Source organism: Garra rufa, chromosome 13 (assembly GCF_049309525.1).
Source record: "Garra rufa chromosome 13, GarRuf1.0, whole genome shotgun sequence".
NCBI classification, from domain to species: domain Eukaryota; kingdom Metazoa; phylum Chordata; class Actinopteri; order Cypriniformes; family Cyprinidae; genus Garra; species Garra rufa.
In genome coordinates this window covers 4,483,540-4,494,615 of record NC_133373.1, presented here as the reverse complement: position 1 = coordinate 4,494,615, position 11,076 = coordinate 4,483,540, and the positions used below count along the sequence as shown (strand labels likewise).

At 36.8% G+C, this 11,076-nt stretch overlaps 8 non-coding genes across 8 annotated transcripts; all 8 read left to right on the top strand.

Annotated features, from left to right (window-relative positions):
- Positions 1-251: 251 nt before the first annotated feature.
- LOC141283918 (small nucleolar RNA SNORA26) lies at positions 252-373 on the top strand. Its single transcript, XR_012338284.1, has one exon. It is a non-coding gene; the product is annotated as a small nucleolar RNA SNORA26 (small nucleolar RNA).
- Positions 374-547: 174 nt separating this feature from the next.
- LOC141283921 (small nucleolar RNA SNORA26) lies at positions 548-666 on the top strand. The gene has a single exon (XR_012338288.1). It is a non-coding gene; the product is annotated as a small nucleolar RNA SNORA26 (small nucleolar RNA).
- Positions 667-1,109: 443 nt separating this feature from the next.
- Positions 1,110-1,231, top strand: LOC141283927 (small nucleolar RNA SNORA26). The gene has a single exon (XR_012338293.1). It is a non-coding gene; the product is annotated as a small nucleolar RNA SNORA26 (small nucleolar RNA).
- A 269-nt stretch (positions 1,232-1,500) lies between these two features.
- Positions 1,501-1,622, top strand: LOC141283930 (small nucleolar RNA SNORA26). The gene has a single exon (XR_012338297.1). It is a non-coding gene; the product is annotated as a small nucleolar RNA SNORA26 (small nucleolar RNA).
- Positions 1,623-1,853: 231 nt separating this feature from the next.
- On the top strand, positions 1,854-1,972 carry LOC141283923 (small nucleolar RNA SNORA26). Its single transcript, XR_012338290.1, has one exon. It is a non-coding gene; the product is annotated as a small nucleolar RNA SNORA26 (small nucleolar RNA).
- A 317-nt stretch (positions 1,973-2,289) lies between these two features.
- Positions 2,290-2,411, top strand: LOC141283928 (small nucleolar RNA SNORA26). The gene has a single exon (XR_012338294.1). It is a non-coding gene; the product is annotated as a small nucleolar RNA SNORA26 (small nucleolar RNA).
- Positions 2,412-2,688: 277 nt separating this feature from the next.
- Positions 2,689-2,809, top strand: LOC141283932 (small nucleolar RNA SNORA26). Its single transcript, XR_012338299.1, has one exon. It is a non-coding gene; the product is annotated as a small nucleolar RNA SNORA26 (small nucleolar RNA).
- Positions 2,810-3,050: 241 nt separating this feature from the next.
- On the top strand, positions 3,051-3,168 carry LOC141283934 (small nucleolar RNA SNORA26). Its single transcript, XR_012338301.1, has one exon. It is a non-coding gene; the product is annotated as a small nucleolar RNA SNORA26 (small nucleolar RNA).
- The last annotated feature ends 7,908 nt before the right edge of the window (positions 3,169-11,076 follow it).

The following is an 11,076-nucleotide window of genomic DNA, read 5'->3' as shown; positions in this document are numbered from 1 at the left end:
GGTGGAGAAATTATTTGCTTTTAAGTTACTCTAAGTCTTGTTTAAAGGAAAGCTCAGCTCTGAAGCAGCAAGATAAGCATATGTTTGTGTATATTTTAACTAATTGTCTCTCTTTTTTTTAAGTCTTCATGTCTAGACTCATCTTTTGGATTGGTCCTTAAGTCACAGTTGTGCTGAAGAATCCTTCTCTAACCATTACTTGGTAAGTAGTTTATAAAGTATTTTTCTAGTTTTCTAGTCAGCCCTTTTTATTGCACATTCAAGTTCTACTATGTCTTGAATGATCGACACGGGAAGGGTAGATTAATTCTCTCAAAAACCTGAAGTATTGGCTCAATATTCCTTGCTTCGGATCCTGTCGGGAGAAACAATTTTTTGTAATAGTTAGCCTTGTATTGCATTTTACAATAATTGCTAATTAGTCTAAATTTGTATTTTGCAGTTAAAGCCAGAGAATGTAAGAACTACAGTCATTAGGTGAGTAACTCGGTCATATCGGTGTTTTTTCATACAACCTGTTGGGTTTTCTAGTTGTCAGCCCCTTTTATTGCACATTCAAGTCCTACCATGTCTTGAATGATCGACACGGGAGGGGTAGATGAATTCTCTCAAAAACCTGAAGTATTGGCTTAATCCGTGCTTCGGATCCTGTCGGGAGAAACAGTTTTTGTTGGTGTTTCTAGTGGCCATATCAGGAGTAAAGTGGGCTACTCTTGCTAAATCTATGGTCAGCGGTCTCTTTTCTGTGCCTGGATCTTGTCGGCAGTGTTTAAGTAACATGTTACCTGGTTTGTCTAAATTTCAAGTGAATGAAGGTTTTTCCTCTGTCTTAACAGATTCTATTGATGGCTTCATTTTGGGGTGCACATATTCTGTGACTGGTGACTTGTTCCTCAGCAGTGATGCAGCTAATTTCATACTACAGTTATTAGGTGAGTAACTTCGTCATATCAATGCTTTTTCATACTACCAGTCTGATCTAGTCTCATGTTTCCACCTATGCTTCCCCCAGTGGAGGCTTTGTGTTTTTAGTGGCCAAATCAGGGGGGTAAAAATGGCTACTTTGGCTTAACAAAATATTTTTCTAGTTAACTTGTCAGCCCCTTTTATTGCACATTCAAGTCCTACTATGTCTTGAATGATCGACACGGGAGGGGTAGATGAATTCTCTCAAAAACCTGAAGTATTGTTTTAATATTCCTTGCTTTGGATCCTGTCGGGAGAAACAATTTTTGTAATAGTTAGCCTTGTCAATTGCATTTTAAGATAATTGCTAATCAGTTTAAATTTGTATTTTGCAGCTAAAGCCAGAGAATGCAAGAACTACAGTCATGAGGTGAGTAACTGAGTCATATCAATGCTTTTTCATATGTCTAGTCTTATGTTTACACCTATGCTTCCCCCAGTGGAGGCTTTTGCTGTTTTTCGTAGCCAAATCAGGGGGTCAAAGTGAGCTACCTTTGCTTGACTAAATATTTTTCTAGTTGTCAGCCCCTTTTATTGCACATTCATGTCCTACCATGTCTTGAATGATCGACACGGGAGGGGTAGATGAATTCTCTCAAAAACCTGAAATATTGGTTTAATATTCCTTGTTTCGGATCCTGTCGGGAGAAACAATTTCTGTAATGGTTGGCCTCGCCAATTGCATTTTACAATAATTGCTAATCAGTCAATTTTTATTTTGCAGCTAAAGCCAGAGAATGTAAGAACTACAGTCATTAGGTGAGTAACTTGGTCATATCAATGCTTTTTCATACAACCTGTTGGGTTTTCTAATGGCCAGATCTGGGGGGTAAAGTGAGCTACTTTTGGTTAGCAAAGTATTTTTCTAGTTTTGTCAGCCCCTTTTATTGCACATCCAAGTCTTACCATGTCTTGAATGATCGACACGGGAGGGGTAGATGAATTCTCTCAAAAACCTGAAGTATTGGCTTAATCCTTGCTTCGGATCCTGTCGGGAGAAACAGTGTTTCTAGTGGCCATATTAGGGGGTAAAGAGGGCTACTCTTGCTAAAACCATGGTCAGCGGTCTCTTTTTTTTCTGTGCCTGGATCTTGTGAGCAGTGTTTAAGTAACATGTTACCTGTTTTGTTTAAATTTCAAGTGAATTATGGTTGTTCCTCTCTCTTTACAGTTTCCATTGATGGCTTTATTTAGGAGTGCATGCATTCGTTGACTGGTGACTTGTTCCTCAGCAGTGATGCAGCTAATTTCATAAACTACAGTCTACTCAAAAGTGAGCTACTTTTGCTTAAAGTATTTTTCTAGTTTTATCAGCCCCTTTTATTGCACATCCAAGTCCTACTATGTCTTGCATGATCGACACGGGAGGGGTAGATGAATTCTCTCAAAAACCTGAAGTATTGGCTTAATATTCCTTGCTTCGGATCCTGTCGGGAGAAACAATTTTGTAATGGTTAGCCTTGCCAATTGCATTTAAAGATGATTGCTAATCAGTCTAAATTTGTATTTTGCAGCTAAAGCCAGAGAATGCAAGAACTACAGTCATGAGGTGAGTAACTCGATCATGTTAATGCTTTTTCATACAACTAGTCTGTTCTAGACATGTTTCCACCTATGCTTTACCCAGTGGAGGCTTTTGGTGTTTTTAGTAGGCATATCAACAGGGTAAAGTGAGCTACCTTTGCTTAGCAAAGTATTTTTCTAGTTTTATCAGCCCCTTTAGTGCACATTCAAGTCCTACTATGTCTTGAATGATCAAAGGAGAGGGGTAGATGAATTCTCTCAAAAACCTGAAGTATTGGCCTAATATTCCTTGCTTCGGATCCTGTCGGGAGAAACAATTTTTGTATTGTTAGCCTCGTCAATTAGATTTTAAGATAATCGCTAATCAGTCTAAATTTGTATTTTGCAGCTAAAGCCAGAGAATGTAAGAACTACAGTCATGAGGTGAGTAACTCGATCACAAAGTCTGAGTCTTCCTATGCTTTGCCTACTGAAGGCCATTGGTGTTTCTAGTGGCCATAGTAGGGGGCTAAAGTGAGCTGCTTTTGCAAAGTATTTTTCTAGTTTTGTCAGCCCCTTTAGTGCACGTTCAAGTCCTACCATGTCTTGAACGATCAAAGGAGAGGGGTAGATGAATTCTCTCAAAAACCTGAAGTATTGGCTTAATCTGTGCTTCGGATCCTGTCGGGAGAAACAGTGTTTCTAGTGGCCATATTAGGGGGTAAAGGGGGCTACTCTTGCTAAAACTTTGGTCAGCAGTCTTTTTTCTGTGCCTGTATCTTGTCGGCAGTGTTTAAGTAACATGTTACCTGTTTTGTCTAAATTTCAAGTGAATTAAGGTTTTTCCTCTCTCTTAACAGATTCCAATGATGGCTTCATTTTGGAGTGCATGTATTCTGTGAATAGTGGCTTGTTCCTCAGCAGTGATGCTACTTGAGTAGATCTAATGTTATTGCCATGCTTGGATAACATCTGAAATGAGTGGTGGGGTTTCTGTTTGTAAACCATGTTTATGTATTGTGTTTTGAGAATTAGGCAATAAAGAAAGATACTCACTTGTTTTTCTGTTCTATTAAATTTTGTAATAACCTAGACCCAATATGCAGAGATAACATGTTTGGCTTTTGCACCTATTCAATCGTTTTGGGGTCAGGCTTAATGTAGCAGTAACTGGCACCATTATAAAAGCTGCTAATAGTGGACTGCACAAACCATATGTGGCCCTGGACCACAAAACCAGTTGTAAAAAATCTAATTTTTTTTTTTTTTTGAGATTTATTCACCATCTGAAAGCTGAATAAGCTTTCCACTGATGTATCATTTGTTAGGAACATATTTAGCTGAGATACTATTTGAAAATCTGAATTCTGAGGGTGCAAAAAAAAAAAAAGAATTCTAAATATTGAGAAAATCACCTTTAAAGTTGTCCAGATGGTGTTTTTAGCTATGCATATTACAAATCAGAAAATGAGTTTTGATATATTTACAGTAGGAAGTGTACAAAATATCTTAATAGGACATGATCTATTAATATCCTAATGATTTTAGCCATAAAGAAAAATAATTTTGACCCATACAATGTATTTTGGCTATTCCTACAAATATACCGGTGTTACTTAAGACTGGTTTTGGGGGCTTTTTCCAACTACAGTACAATTCTAGAAAACAAGGGCCATGTTAAATAACATTATTCATTCTCAATGAATTTGATTACAGAGCCAACATAATGTATTTATATGCATGCTTCATTCTGTGTTGACGCACGTTTTCTAGAGGAAGCTATGACTAACGACACAGAATGGACTGATGGCTGCATAACTGAATGACACACTAGTTTGGTTATCTAACACGCAGAATTAAGTGCAATTTATGGGCACAGAAGTGATTAATGGTTCAATTACACAGACAGGTTCTTTTACAATTATGCTTTAAGAATTTCTTTGAGATTGAGGGAATAGACAGGAGGAAGAGAAAATTACATTAAAAAATGAATGCTAATGGAGATTACTTAATTTTAAAAAGGGAGAGAACAATGGCTTTTTTTAAAAACAGATACATGAAGATTCAGCATGTCTCCACACAGGAAGACAACTATTCTAAGAGTAAGGCATCTTTCATTATGTAAAAAAAATGATACTAACATTTTGAATTTCTTGCCACAGAGGGTTAGTGATGGGCAGATGTGGCTAATGTTGGATGTTACAGAATGTTCCAATGGTCTTTAAGCATGACATGATTGGCAGGTTTTCACTTGCTGTGGCCTAGTTGTGAATCACTTTAAAAATGACAAACAATTAAGATGGAAAGTCTGGAAACACTGTGTCTGAGTAGGGGAGAGCGGGGTAAGTAGTCACACGGGTAAGTTGTCACACTGTCCATAACTCCAATACTAGAGGCTTTATCTCAAAAATGAAATGGCCACTTTGTGTGAATTTAATTCTAGTCAACCTCCTGTTCACATGTGGTCAAGACTGCTCTAATCTGAGGTGAGCACAATTTTTATATTTTTTGACCTAAAAAGTAAAAACAAATCACTTTAAATTTTCTTCAGTACAACTTTGTTTGGTATAGATGTTAAAAATTATTATTTTGCACAAAATAGAGGAGACACTAATGTGTCTTTTGATACTTTAGCTGACGTGCTATGTTGAGCTAACCCTGACATTTAGCCAACATTAGCATACATGTCAGTTTGGGGCAAGTTGTCTTATTGATTTTGGGGCAAGTCGTCACATGTTGAAAGGAAGAAAACGACACAAATGAGCAATTCCTACTGACACGCTCGTGAAGCAGCAACTAGAAATAGAAAAGAATAAGGCCGAATGAAGCAAAAAGCTATTTCAAAAGAAAGGGAAGCAACATTTTTTTGGCAAAATTCAAAATGGTGATGCCCAAAATGGCTGATATGGGAAAATTGGGTATGGTTCGACTCAACATGATGCATTAAATCTAAAGAGACCAGTTTTGTGATTTTTGGCCAAACAATTCACAAGTAAGCAAAAATAGCAATTTTTCATATCTCCTGCCGAAACACTGCAAGTAGCCTTAGGTACCTTGTTATAACACACACACACCAAGTTTGGTGTCAATATGCCTAACCGTTGTGTCCTTACATCCATTTTTGTGCGCTTTTTGTAGAATTTTTTTTGCCCGTTTTTCCGAGAACGGTTTGACTAATCAAATTAATTTTAAATTCCATAACATTTTACCAGCATGGTCTGAAGATGATCTGAGACAATTTTGGTAAAAAATCAGACAAACCGTCTGCCATTAAAAATGGCAAAAAATTGTTTAATTTGACTCGGAGGATTGAGAAAAAATTTCCTTCTGTGCCTTACGGTTCAAAAGTTATTAGCATAAACATGAGTGAAAATTCGGACAAGTGGTGGCGCTAGAGAGTTTGAGATAGAGACTCCAAACTTGCTATGGTTAATGTTGAGACTGTCCTCTATCAGTGTGCCAAATTACACACCTTTCCCGCAAGCGGTTCTATTGGATACCATAGACTCAATAGTGGAAGAAACGGAAGAAGAAAAAGCGGAAGAAGATTAATAAGAACGCCAACAGATTTGATGCTTGGCCCCTAATTAATTACATTTTGGATTTTGTATGTACTTAATAACTAGTAATTAATTACTTTTTTAGAGTAGCATACCTAACACTGGCCATGATTTTCTTTTTCAGTGCCATGTAAACAATCAGTCAGTACCTACACTGATAGTTGTGTGTCATTAGAGACATTCATTCAGGAATCAGGCTCTTGTGGTGCCATTAAGTGCAGTGATATCTGTCAAGAGTAATCTAGTTCTGTATTTTATTTGTATTATCAGAAGAGTCCATGTGCAAGAACCACAAACAACACAGAATGTGTTTTGGTTCCAACCCTGTGAAATTTAAACCCAAACAAGAACATTGTGATCTATTTTTGGCTTGTGCCATGGATGGAGGGATTTAAGATTTGAGCCATACTCACAGGAATGCGATTGAATCTGAACAGACTGCCAGCCGGCCGTCTGCCAGGTCTACGTCTTGATACTCTGATGTGACCCAGATGTGAAATGTGGTTCAGGGTTGGACAGTACAGGCCACATCCAGGCAGAGCTACATGTTTTTTGTTTTTTTGGCAGAGAGAACTGTTCCTGAGGAAAAGGGTTCCAGGGCCAAACGACTTGGACATTTTTCAGAGGGGAATGACAAGATGTGTTTGGATAACACAGCAGTGAAAAACTACTACCCTTCATCAAGGGGTGCCACAACAAGTGTTTAAACAAGCTCTTTTGTTGCTTTAGATGCTACAGCATAAGATGTTGGTATACTTTGTCATCCAGTTTCATCAGAAAAATAAATCAGAAAGACATTGTTCACTAGCTACGCCAGCACTGAGCTAGTGCAAACCAGCTTGGACCAGGCATCGCATAAATAAACTCTCTCACTGTCTCTAATAGAGAAACATACTTCCTTCTTTCCTGCTCGCTCTCCTTCTATCTGTCCCTTTGTGTTTCTCTCACATGAATGATGATCGCTTTCATCCAGTTCAACCCACAGTTTTACATATTCTCTGTCAAACACACACAAGCCCTTTGAAGTCTGCTGGTAAATGGAGAAGAACACTTTCTGACCTTCTCCAGGTCATTGACGGAACAAAGAGCTGAATTATGTAGGATCCTTTTTACATTTCTCAGGACAAAACAAAAATTCATCTCACTCAGTGGATGGCTGTCAGACATATACACACATTTCACCTCATCTCTCTCTAACAGAGATCGAGCTGTGGGCAGACTGGATATGTGTGTGGACAGATGCCAGACTGTTCTTTCAGACTGGTATGAACCAGGTTTCTTTGTCACATTTTGCACACTTCAGCAACACTATATGACACTTTGATCTTCATTCATCTTTGGAACACAAATTAAGATATTTTTGAAAAAAATCCGAGAGCTTTCTGAGCCTGCATAGACAGCAACACAGCTATCCTGTTCAAGGCCCAGAAAAGTAGTAAGGACATTGTTAGAATTGCTGGGAATCGATCCCATCAAGGGGAATCATCTCATTTAAAGTCGTTTTCAGTTCAACAAAGACTATCTATGGGTGCCTTTCAAACGAAAGGCTGCATATCTCTGCCGCTACATCATCAAACATCGCTGAACGTCAATTCACAACAATTTAGTGAATGAAAACGAGTTGGTATTGAGTTTGAGGATGCAGTCTTCCATTAAGCACCTTTTAATTTGCCTCTTGCTTGCTAATAGTGATAAGAAGTCTGGTTCGTTTCCATTAATCATGCCCTTTTTGGATAGATCATTTTAATAAAGATTCAGAAGTTATTTTTTGGTGTAACTGGCTTATGTTGTCCACAATTTTGAGCACTGCCTGACAGAATAGATTATGATGTGACCCAGGGTCTTGATCTAATTTTCATCTTTAAAAAAATGCTTTTTTTTAACCTTTCTATCAGCCAATGATGATTCTGAAAGAAAATGACAAGAGCACAAATTAGTGGCTGATAGTGCATCTGATTGACTGATAAACACATATCAATGTTGTTGTTAATGTTCTGGTTATTTTGTTTCAGTGTACAGTTTGTTCATTTTGTGCAAATCATACAGTTAAAATAAACCATATTTTAAACACTTCATGTCTTGTTTTATTCATGCATCAATGCATGTCCACTGCTGAGCTAGGGGCTATGACTTATTTCATGGGCAATGCGGACAAAATTAGAATTTAAAATACAGAAATATATCGCAATTTCAACGAATAAAGCTTCATATTATGAAAAAGCTACTTTTTAAGAGCTTTATATCCTGCAGTCATGGCAAAATTAGATTCCTCCAATCTAAAAAACAAGAATTGAAAAAGAATCAAAAACAACAGTGAGGAATCAAATCTCATCGATTCTAAAACCAGCAATCGGAATCGGACTCGATTCCAAAAGCCTTAGTTAAAACAGTCCATGTGATATCAATGGTTCAACTTTAATTTTACGAAGCTGTGACAATACATTTTGTGCACAAAAATGGTCACTGGTTACTGATGAAAGAGCTGAATTATGTAGGATTCTTTTTACATTTTTCTGGACAAAACAAAAATTCATCTGACTCAGTGTGATTGCTGTCACTTTTCACCTCACCTCATCTGTGGATCGATGCCAGACTGTTCTTTCAGACTGGTATGAACCAGGTTTCTTTGTCACATTTTGCTTACTTTGGCAATACTTTATGACACTTTGAAGTGTAAGTAGTGCCAGAACGTAAGACCTTCATTCATCTTTGGAACACAAATTAAGACATTTTTGATGGAATCTAAGAGCTTTCTGACCCTGACAGCAACACAACTATCCAGTTCAAGGCCTAGAAAAGTAGTAAGGACATTGTTAAAATTAGGGCTGGGAGTTGATTCCAAAAAGAATTGGAAAAAAGGTTGGAATCGATCCCATCAAGGGGAATCGACTCCTCATTCAGAGCTGTTTTCAGTTGAACAAAGATTATCTATAGGTGCCTTTCAAACAAAAGGCTGCATATCTCAGCTGCTACGTCATCAAACATCGCTTAACGTTGATTCACAACAACTGAAGGAATGAAAATGAGTGTTGTACTGAGCTTGTCTGAGTTTGAGGTTGCAGTCTTCTGTTATGCACCTTTTTATTTGTCTCTTACTCGCTAATATTGATTAGAAGTCTGATTCATTTCCATTAATCATGTCTTTTTCAGTTTTCAGATTCAGTTATTTTAGAGTGGAACTGGCTTATGTTGTCCACAATTTTGAGCACTGCACAACAGAATAGATCATAATGTCATCAAAGGTCTTGGTCTTTTTTCCATCTTAAATAAAATACTAGTTTTTTAACCTTTCTTTTAGCCAATGATGATTCTGAAAGTAAACACCAAGAGCACATCTGATTGACAGATAAACCACACATATCAGTGTTGTTGTTAATGTTCTGGCTAATCTTTTTCAGTAGACAGTTTGTCAAAGTGCAACTGTGCACATGTATTTTAGACACTTCATGTCTTGTTCCATTCATGCAAAACGCATGTCCACTGCTGAGCTTTGGGCTACACTGTAAAAAAAATCAGTAAAATTTACCATAAAAACAGCAGCTGTAGTTGCCAGAAATGTATCATAAAAAATACGGTAGCAATGTTTTAAGTTTTACAGTTTTAATACCGTAATTTTATAACTGATATAATGTTAATGTACCAACCTATTGAAGTACTGAAATCTGTTTTTTACCTTTGTAATACACTGATAACCGCCAAAAGCAGGCGGTGATGGGAAAGTCATATGATGAACCAAACCCCATCACAAGCTTTTAATATTTAAACATTAACATTAACATTAACATTAAAATATTAACATATATAGAAGGTGCATAGTGTCATTCACACAAACACTAAACTCTATCATTGGTTAATAAAACAACATTAGATGTGACATACAACCATAATGTACAAAACTGATAACAAAAACTAAGAAGAAACAGTTATTTAAACAACAACACCACCACCAACCAAAAAACAAAAAAAACAAAAAAAAAAACAAACATAAAATGTAAAAACTGTAATACGGGGAATTCTGGGAATGTCAATTTATGGTTATTTACTGTAAATTTTATATTCTTTTTCACTTCCGAAAATGGTATACTACCGTAAAATTACATGCAATATCCAATACAGTTTTTCACCATATAGTAGGGGAACTTACTGTTAACCATTTAACAGTTTTTTTACTGTTAAATTCACTGTCATTTTTTACAGTGACTAATATAATGGGCAATGCTGACAAAATTACAATTCAAAATACAGACATCGTAATTTTTTTCAAAAAGATTCATATTATGAAAAGGCTACTTTCTAAGACCTTTATATCCTGCAGTCATGGCAAAATTAGGTTCCTCCAATCTAAAAAACAAGAATCGAAAAAGAGTTGAAAACAACAGTGAGGAATTGAATCCTATTGATTCCATAACCAGTATTCAGCCCTAGTTAAAAATAGTCAGTGTGACATCAGTGGTTCAACTTTAATTTTATAAAGCTACAACAACACATTTTGTGCGCAATGAAAACTAAAATGATGGCTTATTTAAAGGAACACTCCACTTTTTTTTTTGGAAATTCTCATTCATTCTCCAACTCCCCCCAAGTTAATAAGTTGAGTTTTATCATTTTGAAATCCATTCAGCCGTTCTCCTGTTCTGGCGATATCACTTTTAGCATAGCTTAACATAGATCATTGAATCCTATTAGACCAATAGCATCGCGTTCAAAAATGACCAATGAGTTTCGATATTTGTCCTATTTAAAACTTGACTCTTCTGTAGTTATATCATGTACTAATACCGGCGGAAAATGTAAAACTGGGGTTTTCTAGGCTGATAAGATTAGGAACTACACTCCCATTCCGGCGTAATAGTCAAGGAAGTTTGCTGCCGTAACATGGCCGAAGCAGGAGCAGTAATATCACGGCATTCACATTGGAAGTTACCTTGCTGGGAACTAATTTTTATTATGCCGGAATGGGAGTGTAGTTCCTAATCTTATCGGCCTGGAAAATCGCAGCTTTACATTTACGATATAACTACAGAAGAGTCAAGTTTTAAATAGGACA